Source organism: Mauremys reevesii, linkage group 1 (assembly GCF_016161935.1).
Source record: "Mauremys reevesii isolate NIE-2019 linkage group 1, ASM1616193v1, whole genome shotgun sequence".
Lineage (NCBI taxonomy): Eukaryota > Metazoa > Chordata > Testudines > Geoemydidae > Mauremys > Mauremys reevesii.
This window is the reverse complement of record NC_052623.1, coordinates 337,454,094-337,473,141: the sequence shown is the minus strand read 5'-3', so window position 1 is coordinate 337,473,141 and position 19,048 is coordinate 337,454,094. Positions and strand designations below refer to the sequence as shown.

The following is a 19,048-nucleotide window of genomic DNA, read 5'->3' as shown; positions in this document are numbered from 1 at the left end:
GTCACAAGAAAGGCAGTCCCCAAGCTCCCTGATAATCAAGAGTGAAATTCACCCATGTGCTGAGGGCCAGCATGAGTATGTCTCCCTTGCTGTAAGACACCCATGGCTGGCCCATGCCAGCTGACTCAGGCTTACGGAGCTTGGGCCAAGGGACTGTTTAGTTGTGGGGTAGACGTGCGGGTTTGGACTGGAGCCAGGGCCAATGCAACCATTTAAGTGACCTAGGCGGTCGCCTAGGGCACTGGGATTTGGGGAGCGCCATTTTATTCGGCAGTGACCACAGCGGCCGGATCTTCGGCCGCCCCGGTCGCCACCAGCATTTAGGCAGAGGGATCTTGGGCAGGGGAGTGCGGGGAGGGCCACCTGCAGCAAGTAAGGGGGGGCAGCTCCCGCCCCGCCCTGAGGCGCCCCCCTTGTGGCAGATCCCCACCCTCTGCCCTGAGGCACCCCCCCGCCCCAGCTCGCCCCTGCTCCATGCACGAGCACCCCGAGCACGCCGTTGCTGCTTCACTTCTCCCGCCTCCCAGGCTTGCAGCACCTAAGCTGATTGGCGCCGCAAGCCTGGGAGGCAGGAGAAGTGAAGCAGCTCACCCCTGCCCCGCCTCCTCCCCAAGCATGCCGTGGTTGCTTCACTTCTCCCGCCTCCCAGGCTTGCGGCGCCTAAGTTGATTGGCCTAGGGTGCGAAACATCCTTGCACCGGCCCTGACTGGAGCCCGGGCTCTGGGACTCTGTCCCCTCACAAGGTCCCAAGTTCAAGCTCCAGTGCCAGCCTGAACATCCACACTGCAGTTAAATAGCCCCATAACCTGAGCCCCATGAGCCTGAGTCAGCTGGCACCTGCTACGAATTTTTAATTGTAGTGTGGACATATCCCATAAGGCCTATGTATCATGCAACTGCCACTTAAGCCCAGAATCAATAAAAGGCAATGGATTTCCCATGCAATGTTTCATTTGAGTCAACAGATGGACATAGCATCACTTTTAAGATTTTTTTTATTGCCCTTACGGTATCTCACAGTTGTTTAAAACATGAGTTCCTGAGGACCTGGTTTGTCAGATTGTCACTACGAAGCATTTTCTTTTGAAAATAACAAAACTCATTCCTTTGTTGTTTTTCACTTTAAATATGTCAGAAAGCTAGTGATTGGTAACTAATATTAATATCTCAAGAGCCTAGAACATTAAGCTGGGGACAGAGCGACTGTTTATACAGCACCTAGCACACTGCAGAGCCAGTCATTCTTCAGTCTCATCTCAGGATCTAGACTCTGGCATTATCCAACGTAGAGAATTCCTCATTTTTCTTTCTATTTAAAAAAGGAAATTAATTGCAAAAATTTACTCTAAGGGAATGTGAAGGTTCTACAATTAAAATCACAAATACAGATATTTAATCAGCAAACACAGATATTTAAGTTCCAAGAGCAAATTAGTTCCCTTATTAACTCAGACGTGTTCCAAGTAGGTAGTATTTTCTGTTCCTTTTTTATAATGTGTAGTCTAAAATTACTGTTTGTCATAAATTGTCAGGGTGACCACGTGTCTTTATTTTAAGGAACTGGTTCCTTCTTTAATTGATTTGTCCCTTAGGGTGACCACCTGTCTCTTATTTTAAGAGATGTCCCTTGACCATTTTAAACATTAAATTAAAGCTTATGATATTTGCATTTTATATTTGAGGGCAATATAAATACATGATATGCTTAGGGAAATGGTGTTTCCCTAGAATGTCCTTTAAAATAAAGCATTCTTCCTTATTTTTTGTGTTCTTTTCCATCCAACAAAGGTGGTCACTCCATAAACTGTGTATCATGAAATATACATGCCTTGTTGTTGGAGCTTTTATATTACCTCTTTTTATGTGATCGTAATGTATGGAGCCTTAAGGACTGTGGTAAGCTGTGATTACTTTCTCTTTAAGATCTGGATCATTGTGGCTGACGAAGTTCAACTGACAAGTTTTTTCAAAGACAATGGCAGTTGCAGCTGAATTTAGACACTGAACCCATTAGGGAAGTTTATTTGTAAATTTAGCTAAAAGTTCTCTCTCAACTCTGAAACAGTATTTTAGGAACAGCTGCATCCCAGGATTTGATAAGATCCTTTTACAGCAACAAGGGGGTGAGTGTGATAATAGTGATGGAAGAGGTTTCTAGCTAAAAGAAAGAACAAAGAAAGTTAGGCATGGCCACATCTGAGAGAATGGATGGTTTCCATTTTAATTAAAAAGGTAAGGAGTTTACAGTTTATGTATAAATATTGCAGTAGTATTTTTATGCCAACATCATTGAAGACATTTGAAAGAACAGATACTTTTTCCTAAATCTGGTTGGAAGAGACATTTACCAGCGTGAAAGACTTATCTTTCCCACTTGACCTATGAGGAATTGGATGAAGTGTTTAAAAAGCACTATGTTCCTCAAGCAAAATTCCTAGCTGAGAGAGATAAATTTCACGTTCAAAACCAAAAAGAAGGAGAAAGTGTATCTGATTTCCTGGATAATCTTAAAAAGCTCTCCCAGAGCTTCCTCTTGGGTAATCACCTGCAGAAGTTCTCAGGGAGAGCTTTATATTTCAGATGAGAAATCTAAATTAAAAGAGAAGCTGCTGAGTATTATTCACACAAAGTAACTTAAACTGAGAGGAGCAGTGGGATATCATGTTTCTTTTATTGCACAGATCAATACCTCAGACCACCATATAAAAATCTCCAGCAGTGTTATATCTTTGGCCCCAGTCAAGCAACACCTCACATGCCTAACGTGCTCAGGATAGTCTCTGCCCTACTGTTCAATGGGACTCCTCATATGTATAAAACTAAGCATGTGTAAGTGTCAGCAGTATTAAATGCACAGTAAGAATTAGTTTTGGCTTGCTCAGACCACAGGTAGCAAAAGAACTAGATGAAAAAACAGCAGTGACAAGCCCAAAACATGAGCCTGCTGGGTTTTTATACCTAGGCCTAGGGAGTATTTAGTTTGAAATGACAGGAAAAGAAAGAAGTAGGAAAAAGGTATAAAAAAAATCATTAGGATCCATGACATACCTTGTGATGAATAGAGAAATAATGAAGAAACATGCAATTGTTTAGAAAATAGCAAAGGAACTGATATTGCAGGAGACACTAATTACTGCAGAAAGAAATTGTTCTTTTTTGATGATGATTCCAACGCCAGTGTTAATATAGAAACTGAATCTGGAATGAAAATATTATTGTGAAAACAGAATCTGTGAAGGTCAATGAGGAACAAGAGGGAGCAAGTGACAACTGCTCTTCCTGACAGGCATTTCTAGCCAAATGGAATCATAAACCTCCCAAAAGACTAATTTGTAATTTAAAAAGTACAGGGCAGGGAGGATTGTGATGTTTAGTGTTTTAAACTGTGGTGACTGTGTGCGCTTACTGCATCTTTTAAGGCCTGGCGTATTTGGGCAAGTAAAGGGCAAAGAGTTTGTCAGTTGGCAGCTGGAGTCCTGAACCCAGCAATGGAGTGGGTTGGGTGTAGTTTGTACATAAGGATCCTTTTCAATGTGATAGCTGTATTCATATTTGTTGTTACTTTATTTTATTTGTTATTCTGCTCCAATTAAGGTCTGTGTAATTAATTAAAAAGGCATATTATATTGGGATTTTCAGGAGACATCACATTGACTTTAACTACATATCTACAACATTAATGCAGGTTTTTTTAATATTTAAAGTTAGAAAGACCAGTCACAAGGTGAGAGAGATTCACAAAACAATTATTCTTTAAACCCTCAAATTAAACTCATTTGGTAGAATGTGTACAAAGGAGCTTACAAGAGAAGGAATTGCATCTTAAATAGATAATATTTCAAAAGAAATCTTTGTTAATGTAAAAAAAAGACTAGTTATCATATAAACCTGTTTCTAAATGGAGTCTTACGAACACCCTCTCACTGGCATAACCCTAGAGATGTCTCCTCTTCAGGCTCATTAGGAAATGTCCTATGTTTCTCCTTGAATCTTTCATATAGCTTGGCAAGAGGTTTTATTGAAGGCTAAAACCTCTTGTGGGCTATTAAGGATGTCCAGCTTTTCTCATTTCATTTTTTCAACCATGCAATAAATCAGAGCGCTAATCCCTCTCCATTCCAAGCTGCACAGTAGTTCAAGGAACAGTTTCACTATCAGATTAAATGATGCCTGGAATTTGCATCCATATGTTACCATGGAGATACCATGCAGACATCGCTTTAGTGCTGTAGCACCTGACAGGAACAGTAACTGACATCAATATGTGATACAATCAAGGCTGGTCTACACAAAGTTTTTGTATCTGTATAACTATGTCAATTAGGGGTGTGATTGTTTTTTATCAATATAGTTATACCAGGATCAAGGTGCCTTATACCAATATAGCTTATTCCCCTTCCTCTATGTGAATAAATTGTACTGGTATAAATGTGTCCACACGAGAGGTATAGTACTACTTTAACTATAGCATATAGTTAAAACAGTACAACTTTTGTGTGTAGGCAAGGCCTTATTGTTGACAAAAGTCCTTCATATGGTCTTCATCTTGAGTCTTACCTAGCTATTCTCCACTGGTCTAAGAATGAGCCAGACTTATCCTTCATTCCCTATTGGAGACCATTAGGTCCTGTGGATAAGAAACTGGCCAGAGACACAGGAGATGTAAATTCTAATCCTGATTCTGCCCATAATTTCCTCTAAAACCATAGGTGAGTCACTTTGTCTCTTCATACCTTGGGCACCCCATCTGTAAAATGCAGATGATGATTCCAAAACCTCTTTGTAAGTGCTTGACATCTATAGATGAAAAGCATTATGCAAGTGTAAAATATTATTATAGCGTCCAGAATTTTAATAATAGTATTGTTATTTTCCACAGCTGGGATCTGAGGATTGTTTTATTGAAGTGTGTAACGATCTCATATTCTAGGCTTTGTTGCTGGATACCTTAGTTGTATTATTTTTGTCTACAGTTCTCATGAGGATCCTGCTTCTTGTGTCAAGTGTGTAATAGGTTCCATAAATAGCAACTTTTCTATGTGTGAGCAAGGAGAGTGGGATGTCAACGTAAGACAAGACCCCATTCAGATTTCATGTATGCTAGGATTTTACAGACTGGAAGATATCAAATCAGTGTGTGAGACTGAGAAAAAGAACCATGCTACTCCAATGTGCTTCTCTTTTGGGACTTGGCTTCTCCATGCATTTTTAATATCGTATTCAGGCTTTCTTTGTTTTATGTGAAATCTTTAATATAATTCTCTGCTATATAAAGAAGAACAACAAACAATATTGGGGAAAGCTTTGTTTCTGATTTAGGGATTCTTTGATCATTGGAGAATAATAAAAGCACTTTAAAAGCATCTGTTCTGGAGGAACACCCTAAAACAGTGGTCCCCAAACTATGGGGTACACCTCCGTTATGCAGCACAGTGCAACATTCAGTGGGGGCACGCAGCAGGGTCCAGGCCTACCCCTATGGTGCAGGGAGGGAGCGCCATGTTTCCAGCCCCCACAAACCCCAGACCAGCTCTGCCCCCAGCCTCACTCCTCCCCCAACCCTGGTCAGCCCCCAGTCCTGCTCCACCCCCAGCTCAGTTCTGCCCTCATTCCCTCTCCACCTCCAGACCAGCTCTACCTCCCTCCCCAGCTCCTCCCCCTTCCCCAGTTGTCCCCTTAAGTCTCCTTCAGCCCAAACTCTGCTGCTGAGGAAGCCTTGTCTGTGCTGTAATGAGGGAGTGCGTGGACAGATTCCGTTAATGGTAAGGGGTAGGGCGACTAGAAAAGTTTGCCCCAAATGCCCCAAAATTAGTGCATCTCAGTTTGGTAGAATGGTTGGTGTCTGTGTCTGTTACTTCATAACTGCAAATATATAGTATCCAGAAATAAACAAATCAAAGTGATTGTATGCGTTAATTGAATAAGGAAAAACAAGAAAGACTATGAGGTTCAAGTAAACTTGAAGAACACATGGCAAATCTTTTGTAAATACAAAGATGATAGCTTATGCAAGACTTTTCTGAGATGGATTCTTCTTTGATTTGGGCTTGATTAACGGTGTATGGAGTAAAAATCCAATTTTGTCCAGACTCAGTGTATGGAAATACCCAAAAGAGACCCTAAATCTAATTGATGTATCTGAATTCATATTCAAAGCCAGGAAGTATCTAACATACTCTTGTACAGTGTTGTGTCATTGTTTTCTTCATTTGTAGTAATTGGCTTCTTTCAAGGCTTTTGCCTTACAAATTTCAGTAAATCAAAACAGAGTATCTGCAATGTAACAGGGCAATAATATTGCTGCTGGAATAAAGTAACAGCTGGTGGTAGAAGGAGTGCAGTCTAAATGGTGAGAATAGACAGTTGCGGTTCAGGTCTCAAGCATCCTCTTCCTGATTTTGAAACTAACTTGCAGGATGACCTTGGGGAAAAGTCATTACACATCTCTGTTTACTCATCTGCAAAACTGGGGGTTCTGACACTTCCCGAAAGTTAATGTTTGTAAAATGCTTTGATAGCCTCAGATGAAGTATAAGTACGAAGCGGTATTATTCTTAGTGATTCCAGTCTTTGATCAAGTTCTCTAATCTGATGTCGGATGTTTATATATATTAGCAAACTCGTTTGTACAAAATTTGTTGACCGTTGCTAGTACAGTTCTCTGTAGACCAGGGGCCAAGGCAACAGTTTAATGTTTCAATAACATGACTAAAAGTGCCAACACCAGTAATGAGGAACCCGGGAATAATGACTTTGATTTTCCACTGGCAGGGCAGGATTTACATTGTGCTGTGAAGCGTCTTGTATGAGAAAGCAGTTGTTTTCCCTTTCCTCAGGAGTTGAAAGATGAACATCTTACAGTGCTGACAGAAGGTTCAGAACTACAACCGATAGGCCAGGATGTGTTATCAGTGTTACTCATTTGCTTTCTTGATGCTATGTGAGTAGAGAGGTGCAGTATTGTAACAAGCAACACTAAGACAATGAGAAATAAGTACCAAATAAATCATGAAGAAAGCAACAATGCTATTTTCCCTTAAAGTTTCATTTTAATTTTTCTGAAGAACTGCATAATGCAGACCCCAGGAAGCTACCGGTGATAGCCTTTGTGTGCACCCATCACGGAGGCAAGCACTCTGTTACTACTGAATCACTATTCATGCCAATAGAATGCTGTTAATTATTTGCACACCTCTTTTGTAAGTAAGGTAGGTGGTTTAAAAGTAGTGCACAAGGGAGAAAGGTTATGCGCTTTTCCATAGACTTCCAGGCTGTGGCTGTGACTCAGACCCTTTTTGCTGAAAGAATTAGTGTGTGCCACCCTGTTCATTCCTCATTTTAACATGAATGGAAAACTGAGAACATGCTGTTTGACTTGACGTTTGTGTCTTTTTTTTTTTCACAAAGCTGTAGAGTGGATAAGATTAACAAGAATTTGAACAGCTATTTCTAAAGTGTCTAATTAGAGATAGGTTAGCCGAGGACAGATTCAGCCTATTAGTAATTAAAATGACTGCTGCATTTACCTCAGAGATCGATAGCCTACGATCCTTTTTCTATTTAATAGAACTACTCTTCTTGATTTCCAGGGACATGTTGTTAGGATGTCAGCATTGAAAGATGTAAGGCATTGGGGTTTTTTGTTTATCTTTGGAGATACTGATGGAAGAGGAAATACATAAATGAGGATATGCCTGCGAAAGCCTAACCCTCTTAGTTGTCGTGCCTACTCCCATTATAGCAAGTGCACCCTCAAAAAGTAAATTAAGGGTAAACTAATACAGAATGACACTAATCTGACAGAATCAAATACTTTTATGAAGCTTGGCTATTACCAATGGCATTAGCTCTGTCTGTAGCATCATTCAGCTGTTGCCCTGGGATGGCATAAGTGGATCCTTCTGCCACTGGCTTACAGGCCCAATGGCCAGCAACATGCCTATGCCAGCCCTGGATAGCATTTATATATTACAAGGAGCAGGTGCATGGTGGTGGTTCTAGGTCAAGGAATTCAAGTCATGCAAATGTGCTCTGTTGGCAAGGACTAATGTGGTTATTGTGAAAAGTGAAAGTACTCCCACATTTCTGCAAGCATTCAGGCATCTCACCAATGCTATTGTACTAGTGTTGAAGTGAAGTCTGATTCTCCCAGCTGATTGTTGAGTCTGCACCTCCCTGCATCCCCATAAAACTGCACCATGATTAATGAGAATGAGTTAAATGCTTTTACTGTACATAACAAACTCTTTGGGACAGGGACTGTTTTTCAATCATAGTTGTAGACAGTACCTAGTGCCCTGGGTCCCTGGTCAGGGCGCCCAAATGGTACCGCAATACAAATATTTGATAATAACAACAATAATAAAGAAGACAGTGTTTACTCATGCAGTAAGGAGGAGGTTTTCTTATCATCTCAGTTACTTCCAAAAAGTGGTATCCTAGAAACCTTTCCAAATTTGGGTTAATACAGTGCATGGGAGTTCATATTTTCCCTCTAGCTGTTTCAAAATTCACATGGGAATTTTTAATTACCGGTAATTTCAGGATTTTGTCCCAAATGATTTTTCATGTCCATGTCAAATAATGTTTGTCTCTTTGGAAGACCCAAGACCATCAATTAGTTTGGTGGTGACCTTTCAAAATAGAGAGTCGTCAATACTCTGCACTTATCTAACACCTGTCATCCAGAGAATCTCAGATCATTTTACAGTTGGGAAGGAAGCATGAATTTAGCCTCTGTGAGGGAGCTAAGTAGTAATAGTACCAGTTTTTCACATTGATAAGCTAAGGCATAGTGACATATCTAAACAACACAGCAAGCGACTGACAGAGCTGTAGTAGGATCCAGGAATCCTGCTCTAACACCGGAATGTACTCTCTCCCTTTAATTTCTATGCAGCTCAAGAACCACAACACAAACTTGGAAAAATGTCTGTATCCACAGCTTTTCAAGCCAATTGCTAATTGATACATGACACTAACACCATAGTGCTGGTGTATATGACAGCTCACGCCCATCTACTGTCTAGTGGTGTTACTGTTTCTGCTTTAAAAACGGTATTTGGCATCACACATCATAGCTTGTAGAAGGATCCTGGGAGGAACAAAGTGTTGGAATGCATTAAGGAACATTTCATCTTGTCATTAATACTGGCCACCTTCTCCTCTCTCTAAAGTTACAGCACTGTTTTTTGGCAGGAGCCCATTTGTTTCTTGGTGGAGGAAAAAGTTGGGCTTTCACAAGAAATTTGGTAGATGGATGCCAAACAAAAGGGTAATTACAGTCTATAGGGACATCGGGTCTTGAGGATCCCAGGAAATATTCTGCCTCTTTTCTACTCAACTTTTCTAAGAGCTTCTGCAGATAATGAAGTGTTGAATGTATTAAAGGGACCCTTTAATAGGCTGTCAGACGAGAAATTTGAACCTCTGTAAAAACAAACAAACCCTCCAACTTTTGTCCATTTAAAAATATTCTACTGATAATTAAACTCTGACTGCCTGTTCATACTGAAGGCTGCAGCCATCTTAAAATTGCAGCAGGGGACAAGATGGCTCAAAGTATTAGTTATAGGGCATGGTCTCCCTTCATCTCTTAAGATCAGTTAACTCCTATAACTTGAGTGTTGCCCCTAGCCCATCCACACACACAAATCTCTAGCTTGAGTGTGATGGTGCTTTAAACTTGAGCTAGCTAGCCCATCAGGGTGCATAGGTTTGAAGCCAGAGTCATGCTGATACTGAAAATACTGCGTGCTGTGTGGATGGAGCTAGAGTCCACTTGCATGCTGATGGGCCCCAGTACCTTCCTCAAATTCTCCTTGGGGCCCAATTGGAAAAAGCTGGATTTCCAGGAAAATCTGGCATCATGCTGTCTGTCTGTGCATCCCACAGAGTTGATCTGTCCTCTCTGGTCCACCAAAGCCTGTAGAATGATGGAGTACTATCCTTTCCAGTTTAGATAATCATGTGCCCTTTAGGGGAGGCAGATAATGGGCACCTGTGTGCCATGGATGGCAGCCTCACAGTTCGGGAAGCCCATTCACTGAAAGCCCCTATTATTTCAGGGACATTTTGAATCTTAATTATCTATGAGTGAACAAGAGCTATAACTGCTTTGTAAACCTCCATCACCACAGTGCCAGCAGTTGACTTCCCAACACAAAACCGAGTAGTCACCGTCTTGTAGCAGTCCGGGGTTTCCAGATTTCAGATGGCAATAGCAACCCACTTCTGGACTGGTATGGACTGCCTCATCTATGTATCCTGGGCTGAATTATCAGGGCAATCTCATCGCACAGCTCCATAAAGGTAGCCTTCCTCCTAGGAAAGTTCTGTGCCTAGTGCTGGTCATCGTGGAGCTGCAAGAAAATGTAATCTCCCCACTCAGTGATAGTGTTGCTGCTCCAGATGCATGGTCAGCAAAGGGAGATTCCTTAGCTATGAAAAGTCTTGACTCTACCAGCATGTCTTCATGCAGCCTGCATGATCTCCTGAGCAAAGCACATCTCCACCTTCTGAGGGTGAGAAGCAATTGCCAAAAGGCCCTCCAGCTTTTGCCTTGTCATTTGCCTCCTATTCCTGAAAAGAGAATTCCATTAATGCCATTTGGTACAGGTTCTAATTCTGATTGGGATCCATGCCTTCACACCAGAACACAGGCTACTAATGCAAAACCAGACGCTCCCCGGGTTACGCAAGACCCGACTTATGCAAATTTGCACTTACGGAAAAAGTTCCATAAGCCAGAAATAGGATCTTTGAGTTGCGGAAATTTTTGTGTAATGTACGGGTATACATTTCTGACTTATGCAAAATTCAAGTTACACAAGGCTTTCCGGAACAGAACGATTGTGTAAGTCGGGGGGTATCTGTACTGTAATGAGTCGCTCCGCTAACATCACTTCTGTGCACATGCCCAGAAAGTCAACTTTTCTCACAACACCTTGTGAAAGATTTCAAAGAGCAGCTTACATTATTGCAGTACTAAGAACCAAGGGTCCCCAGAAGGCCTAGAAGCTCACTTGGTTCAGTTCAGTGCCAGCTGGGGGTGCAATAACTTGAGTATAGCATGCACGTGGGTGCAGTGTGGATGTTCTCACTCAAAATAGAGGCCTGGGTGCTGAAGTATGGGGATGCTTGCACTACTGCTGCCCATGCTGTAACTATGCAGTAGCTAAACAAAAGACTGCAGCCTCATGGTTCTCCATCCAGCACCATTCGTGAGCCCTGCAGTTCTAGGCTGTTGCTCTCCTGGGCACTCGGTGTGAGCCAGTATGTGATACTTGCTTCTTTCTTCCACTTTCCCTATGAGCCCCTTTTTTGTGAGCTGGCAGGGGACTGAAATTGTTATGAGGTTTTTTTAAGCACGAAAAAGCACAGAAATAATATTTATTGCTTTCATTACATTTTGTAAAATGCTGGTAATCATAATATAACTTCAACTCATCAAATCCCAGGCTGTAAAACTTAGCAAGTGAACAGGAATAGGAATCACAGAACAACTGAAAAGAATCTAAGATCACCCCCATCTCCCACCCTCAAATGAAAGGCTGGCTTAAAAATTATGTGAAGACAGGGTTAAAATCAATATTCACAAACTAAAAAACCTCAAACACTAGACAGGAATACATGCATTTGTATGGGGTGGGGAGGCTCTGCAGAGAAAACCTTGCAGCTGAGATGGAAAAAAAATCAAGATGCAAGGAGATCTGTGCACACTAAAAATTAATAACCACCACAAAACTGAAAGGGGTGGGGCAGTTCAGAGGGGTGCATGGGGATAATGGGATGAATTGAGTGGTGAGCATGCAAATCCAAGGGAGTAAAGTCCACGCTATAAATTGCTGATTTGTTGGCTGTGGTTCTTTTTATGGAGAACTAACTGGCATTTGTGTGAAATTCTAATGTGCTTCTGTGCCTGCGATTGCCCCTTTGATAAGCATTAGTCATTCCCAGGCATAGATGGCCGTTAATGAAGAAAGCCATTGGGCTAGATGCAGGCTAAATTAACCTCTCCAGCTGCGGATCCATGTAAGCACTGCAGCCAAGGACGTAACACTGTGTTTTGAGGGGGGAAAATCTAGAGGCAGCCAAAATTATAGCCTTGGCTTTCTTCAAGCACCTCTTCCCACCTCATCTCATATGGGGCCCTTTAAGTGTTGGGAATGATGAGCAAGTCCTTCCACTGATCATGAGTCAGATCAGGAGGCATTTTAAATGAGTCACAGTTCAAGTTTCAGGGCTCTCTCCCCAGCCACAGCTGTGTTCAGGAAGTCAGCAGGTGGAAGGGGAAGGGGGGCCGTGAGCACATAGAAATAAGTCCCACCATCCTGTTGTAGCTGCTGTGGGCTGCAAACCTTCAGCTGGAGAGGCTGAATGTCTGGAGGTCTATGACTAGCAGGGCACAGGGAGCTAATATAAATGAGTGCTCCCCACTCCAGGCAGCTCTGTGATGTTCATAGCTTTCTGATTGTGCCTGCGAGCCAGTCTGCCTGCCGCAGAGCCAGCATACCCAAGGCTTGCCCCATTCCCTTTCTTAATTCTGTGTAATGGAAGAAAGCCAACATGGTGCAACAGATAAATACATGCAAACAGTGAGACACAAGACCAGACATTCAGACTTAAGATTTACCCAGTTCTTTCACTTAGATACTGCTTTGGAAAAAGGCCTTGTAAAGAAACAGAATCAAAGTCGGTAAGCACAAAATGCAACCGCCTCCAGAAATTAAACTGTTCAGTGGTTTCCAGGTGCTAATCATTTTGTGTTGTTTTTTAAATGAGGGTTTGGGGAGGCAATTCATTCACACTTCCATTAGCTTGCCTTTTAGAGATCTAATCCTCTCCCATTAAATCAAATGGTAACACTCCCATGTACAACAATTAGAAGATCAGGCTCTGAGCTAGTGGTGTCAGGTGCTGTCGAGATGGCATTGCTCTTGGAGCGGGCAGTGCTCCATGTTGCTTAACAGAAACCTATCTGGCCAGTCTGTGGTAGCAATACTGATGAACTATGGAGACGGTCTCCTCCAATCTCTTTGTCCCCAAACAGTGCCTGCAATACAGAGTGTGAAAGATGGTAAAATGAGATCTTCAGGGATCTAACAAGCAGCTGGAACAAAAAAAGAACATGAAGGTTGCGAGGCTGATTTTCTTAAATTGATTTAGGTTTTTTAAAATATCTGTTGGTTACTGTTGCAAACCTGAGCTGTGCTTTTTCTTCATGATTGCAAGTGCACAGTGCTTCTCCCACTCCGCCTGTCTTTTCTGTTACTGCCTGCAGATAACAAAGTGAAATGTACAAGCTCTCTGAAGTGCTCACAAAGGCAGGATCCTTATACCTCAGTGCCACAATATGAGAACACAGCAGACAGACACAGCTGAGTAAAGCATTCTATGAACACGAGTCCACAGTCTAAAATGTAATTGCTAGGTCAAATCTTTTGAGACAGCAGTGGCTTCAGCTCCGTTTCTCTGGTAACAATATTCAGTTTTGAACACAGTTTGTAGCCAGTAGATTGGAATGGATTTGGCAGGATAAAAACATGTTTTTAGTTTTTTGCCTGATATGTAGGAACAGGTCTGAATTGTATAACTATGGGCCAAATTCTGCAGTTCACCAAAACTTACGTTTAAGTATCATGCTTTCCCCTGGGTGTAAGTGTGAGTTTTGATGGAGTAAGGACCACAGGATTTGGCCTTATGCATTTACACTTAAGATGAACCCAAGCTGCACGATGTAGAACTGAATCTAAATGTAGAATCTCTAAAGCTCGGTTTGTTCACGTCTGGGGTTTTGTTTCATGCTCATACGTTATTCAGCCACTTGGTTAATTGTTAGGAAGAAAAAAAAGCAAGTGACTGTAAACAGGACGCTATGGCATGCCATAGCTTCCAAGTAAAACTAAGATTTTTTTTAACAGCCAAATGTGTAAGCACCACATGGCCTGTGAAATTCAAACTGGTTTTGGGCAAACCACCAAAAGATTGAGATTTGATTAGGTTTGGTTTGGATGAGCCCTGTCAAGTTCAGACGCTTCTTCAGATCCCAGCTGATCTTTTTCAAATCCATTTCTTCCCTTGTCTCCTCTCTTTGCTAAACACAACCAGGTGGTTTTATGCCCCACACAAATCCCAACTCTAGGGCCCTTGTTCCCAAAAATAATCTCTTTATTTTTTTCACCACCAGTGTCATACCAATGGTTCTGTCCTTTCACAGACTCCCATCTTCTCTTTCTACAACCTCTAACAGACTGACCTGTTCTGGTACTGTCCTTTCAAATCCACTGCAGGGTCTCAGCAGGTGTAGCAGTCTGGTGAGCCTCTCAGTGTCTTCATATTACAAACACGTGGGTTTACTGGGCTAGGTGCCACATGGTTCATTGCTCATTTCTGAGAGAAAGAGGAGGGTATGGACAGCATAATCTTTAAAGACAACACAGCCATCACACACTGCCAGACTTCATGAACTCTCAGAATGGATGTCACAGGCTGGATATTAGAAAAGAGAGTTCGGGAAGGAGGGACATCAGGAAGAGGACAGGATGCCGATTTGAAATTGACACTTAAAGGTTGGGTTTGGTTTCATGCAGGGTCTGAGATTTAAGGGACATCTATAATGATCAACAATGATCATGAACAGTGGAATAAGAATTTAGCTAGTAGTTTTGCTGATAAGGCAAAAACAATGATGTTACTTTATCCTGATGTAGAAACTTGTTTTGTCAGTAAGCTAAGCTGACATGTCTCAGAAAGCACACAAAGACAGATGTGCCCAGTACCAAGTAGTCACTTTTCTCAGGTCATTTTTCTGACCAGGAACCTGCAATCTACACATCATAGAAACAAAAATGCCTTTTCAGAACTGCTCCTGTATGTTCTTTTTTCCCTAGTGTGAAAAAGCACTTAAAATGGTGACATATGTCATTTGTGCCTCTGGAGAGAGAATACAACACAGGTGACACTTACCAGTAGGAATCCCTGTGACGGTGAGCCAATTACTCAAAAGAACAGTAGTGGGGACTCATGGGGCTTGCATTTATTTGCACGTACGTGGAATCATAGAAATTAGAGATGGAAAATACCATCTAGTCCATCCTCAGGGGGCAGTGCAGGATTGTTCCTCTCCACTGCTTTATATAGCTGAGCTTTTTTAATTGTTCTTCCATTTGCAAGGAGACACTTGTAGACATACTCCACAAAGCCCCTCACCTCACATACCCCTTTCAAGAAAGCCCATGATTCAGTCTATCACAAGTTCTCAAGGGAAATTGCACAAGCTTTCAAGTCTGGTACAAAACTCACCTTTATAGCTAGTACAGATAATAGACTTAAAAGTAATTCTAAAAAATGTGTGCCTGTGGCCTTCTGGTTAAGGTGTAAAACTAGGACTCTGGACCTGCAGGTTCATTTCCCAGAATTGTCCCAAACTTCCTGTTTGACCCAGGACAGGGTCTGGTGTTGCTGCTTCCTGGTCTTTAAAATAGGGATGATAATACTTCTGTACCTCACAAGGTGTTTTGCATACATATGTGTGAGGTGCTTAGATACTACAGTGACGGGGGCCAAAAAAAAAGAGAGTACATAGTCGATTTTAAAATAGGCTAAAATATAGGCCCTGACTTTACCCACTCACATACATACAGGGTCCAAAGGGAATCCAGCATAGCAGAACCAGTGTGGTTCCAGCAATATGGGGGGAGGAGTGCTACCAAGGCAGGGGGTCTGCACACTGCAGAACCTAGGTCCACAGGAATGGCTTGGAATAGCCACGTACAGCAGCTCCACTGCGCTATGTGGATAGTCCAGTCCTTCCAGTTCTGCAAGGTGCTGCACATACATTTGTTAAAATGGGGTCTGCCCCCAAAGAGTTTACAGTATAAATAGACAAGCCAGGCAAAGGGAAGGAGGCAGAAAGCAAGGCAGAGAGAGATTGAGGACCAGAATGTCAGAAGCCCTCAGAACCCACAATTAAGGTCAGATTTTCAAAAGAGCTCAGCTCCCATATAGGCACTGAACTAAGTGATTAGATTTTTCAAAAGGTATTTTGAAAATCTGGCCATAAGTGTAACAGTGGGAGCTAAGCCCTTTTGAAAATTTGGCTCTTATTTAGGTGCGTAAATGGGAGTTGAGTCCTTCTGTAAACTTGATCCCAGATGACTTGCCAAAGCCCACACAGGAAGAATGTGGCAGTGCTGGGAGTGAACCAAGCACTCCTGAATCACATGTCAATGCCTTAACTGCAAGGCCTTCCTTCCTCTGCTCCTGGGTGAAGACATCAAGATTTGGCTTATGGATAATATGTGTTATATGTTCTCACAGAAATACCGTAGTAGCAATTACTGCTTTAAAATTGTGGCTGAAATCTGACTGGGAAAATGTGCCATGACCTTGTGAAAATACAAATGTAAAACTGGAGGCACATTAAGCCAAGTTATGTTATAGAATATTTTAAAAAGAGAGCCAGGAACAACACACTAAAGCAAACCTTAAAAACTTAAATAATTTAGTTTGAACTAGCTAAATAATTTATTCTAAAAAATTATGGTTTAAGGCTATTGTGTGCTTCAAGATTTTTCTCTTTGAGGGCTTTTAAAAGACCTAATGCTTCTCGAGTATCCTCTGCACCACAGACTGTAATACTTCAGGCTTCTTCATTTTTATTTAAATTTTTCACTCAAAGTTTTTGGGTGTTTTTTACATTTATAAAGTTGGAATTTCTAAATGAACATAATGTCAGCGTAACACATTTTTGTTATGCGATCTGCAAAGTAATTAGGTACCAATTATTTATATAATTAGTACCTTTTAAAAGAATCCTTATTGAGGTTGCAGGAACAAACCATCCCAATTTGTAGAACGAATAGTAAATATGGCAGGCGACTAGCTTGGCTTAACAGTGAAATCCTTGCTGATCTTAAACACAAAAAAGAAGCTTACAAGAATTGGAAGATTGGACAAATGACCAGGGTGGAGTATAAAATTATTGCTCAGGCATGCAGGAGTAAAACCAGGAAGGCCAAATCACACTTGCAGTTGCAGCTAGCAAGAGATGTTAAGAATAACAAGAAGGGTTTCTTCAGGTATGTTAGCAACAAGAAGAAAGTCAAGGAAAGTGTGGACCCTTTACTGAATGAGGGAGGCAACCTAGTGACAGAGGCTGTGGATAAAGCTAATGTACTCAATACTTTTTTTTCCTCTGTCTTCATGAACAAGGTCAGCTCCCAGACTGCTGCACGGGGCAGCACAGCATGGGGAGGAGGTGACCAGCCCTCTGTGGAGAAAGAAGTGGTTCAGGACTATTTAGAAAACCTGGACGAGCACAAGTCCATGGGCCCGGATGCACTGCATCCAAGGGTGCTAAAGGAGTTGGTGGATGTGATTGCAGAGCCATTGGCCATTATCTTTGAAAACTCTTGGCAATTGGGGAGGTCCGGGGTTACTGGAAAAAGGCTAAGGTAGTGCCCATCTTTAAAAACGGGAAGGAGGAGGATCCGGGGAACTATAGGCCAGTCAGCCTCATCTCAGTCCCTGGAAAAATCGTGGAGCAGGTTCTCAAGGAATCCATTCTGAAGCACTTAGAGGACAGGAAAGTGATCAGGAATAGTCAGCATGGATTTACCAAGGGCAAGTCATGCCTGACTAACCTAATTGCCTTCTATGATGAGATGACTGGCTCTGTGGATGAGAGGAAAGCAATGGATGTGTTATTCCTTGATTTTAGCAAAGCTTTTGATACAGTCTCCCATCCGAAGAAGTGGGTATTCACCCACGAAAGCTCATGCTGCAAAACGTCTGTTAGTCTATAAGGTGCCACAGGGTTCTTTGCTACTTCTACAGAACCAGACTAACACGGCTACCCCTCTGATACTAGTCTCCCACAGTATTCTTGCTAGCAAGTTAAAGAATTATGGGCTGGACGAATGGACTATAGGTTGGATAGAAAGCTGGCTAGATCGTTAGGCTCAACAGGTAGTGATCAATGGCTCCATGTCTAGTTGGCAGCCAGTATCAAGTGTAGTGCCCCAAAGGTCAGTCCTGGGGCCAGTTTTGTTCAATATCTTCATTAATGATCTGGAGGATGGCGTGGACTGCACTCTCAGCAAGTTTGCAGATGACACTAAACTGGGAGAAGTAGTAGATATGCTGGAGGACAGGGATAGGATTTAGAGGGACCTAGACAAATTAGAGGATTGGGCCAAAAGAAATCTAATGAGGTTCAACAAGGACAAGTGTAGAGTCCTGCACTTAGGACGGAAGAATCCCATGCACTGCTATAGACTAGAGACCAAATGGCTAGGCATCAGTTCTGCAGAAAAGGACCTAGGGGTTACAGTGGACGAGAAGCTGGATGTGAGTCGACAGTGTGCCCTTGTTGCCAAGAAGGCTAATGGCATTTTGGGCTGTATAAATAGGGGCATTGCCAGCAGATCGAGGGACATGGTCATTCCCCTCTATTCGACATTGGTGAGGCTTCATCTGGAGTACTGTGTCCAGTTTTGGGCCAAACCCTAAAAGAAGGGTGTGGAAAAATTGGAAAGAGTCCAGCGGAGGGCAACAAAAATGACTAGGGGGCTGGAGCACATGACTTATGAGGAGAGGCGGAGGGAATTGGGATTGTTTAGTCTGCAGAAGAGAAGACTGAGAGGGGATTTGATAGCTGCTTTCAACTACCTGAAAGGGGGTTCCAAAGATCTAGACTGTTCTCAGTGATACTAGATGACAGAACAAGGAGTAATGGTCTCAAGTTGCAGTGAGGGAGGTTTAGATTGGATATTAGGAAAGCCTTTTTCACTAGGAGGGTGGTAAAGCACTGGAATGGGTTACCTAGAGAGGTGGTGAAATCTCCTTCCTTGGAGGTTTTTAATGTCAGGCTTGACAAAGCTCTGGCTGGGATGATTTAGTTGGGAATTGGTCCTCCTTTGAGCAGGGGGTTGGACTAGATGACCTCCTGAGGTCCCTTCCGACCGTGATATTCTATGAATGATTCAAGACAGCTCACTAAACAGATTAATCTTTTGTTTTTAAAGCCAGAATGGACCATTTTGA

The 19,048-nt window shown here is 42.2% G+C and overlaps 1 protein-coding gene and 1 long non-coding RNA gene across 19 annotated transcripts in view; one reads left to right on the top strand and one right to left on the bottom strand.

The window, feature by feature from the left end:
* Nucleotides 1-19,048, top strand: part of MAGI2 (membrane associated guanylate kinase, WW and PDZ domain containing 2) — a 1,074,597-nt gene that overhangs the window by 523,369 nt on the left and 532,180 nt on the right. The window contains exon 1 of one of the 18 annotated variants that reach the window (XM_039518233.1): nt 2,192-2,233. The exons of the other annotated variants lie outside the window; for them this stretch is intronic. The gene's annotated coding sequence lies outside the window, so the exon portion shown is untranslated. Of the gene's footprint in view, nt 1-2,191; nt 2,234-19,048 lie in introns of those variants that run through there. 18 annotated transcript variants of the gene reach the window in all.
* On the bottom strand, nt 1,164-4,089 carry LOC120393677. Its single transcript, XR_005592111.1, has 3 exons — nt 3,890-4,089; nt 3,050-3,199; nt 1,164-1,310 (listed from the first exon to the last, which is right to left on the bottom strand). It is a non-coding gene; the product is annotated as an uncharacterized LOC120393677 (long non-coding RNA).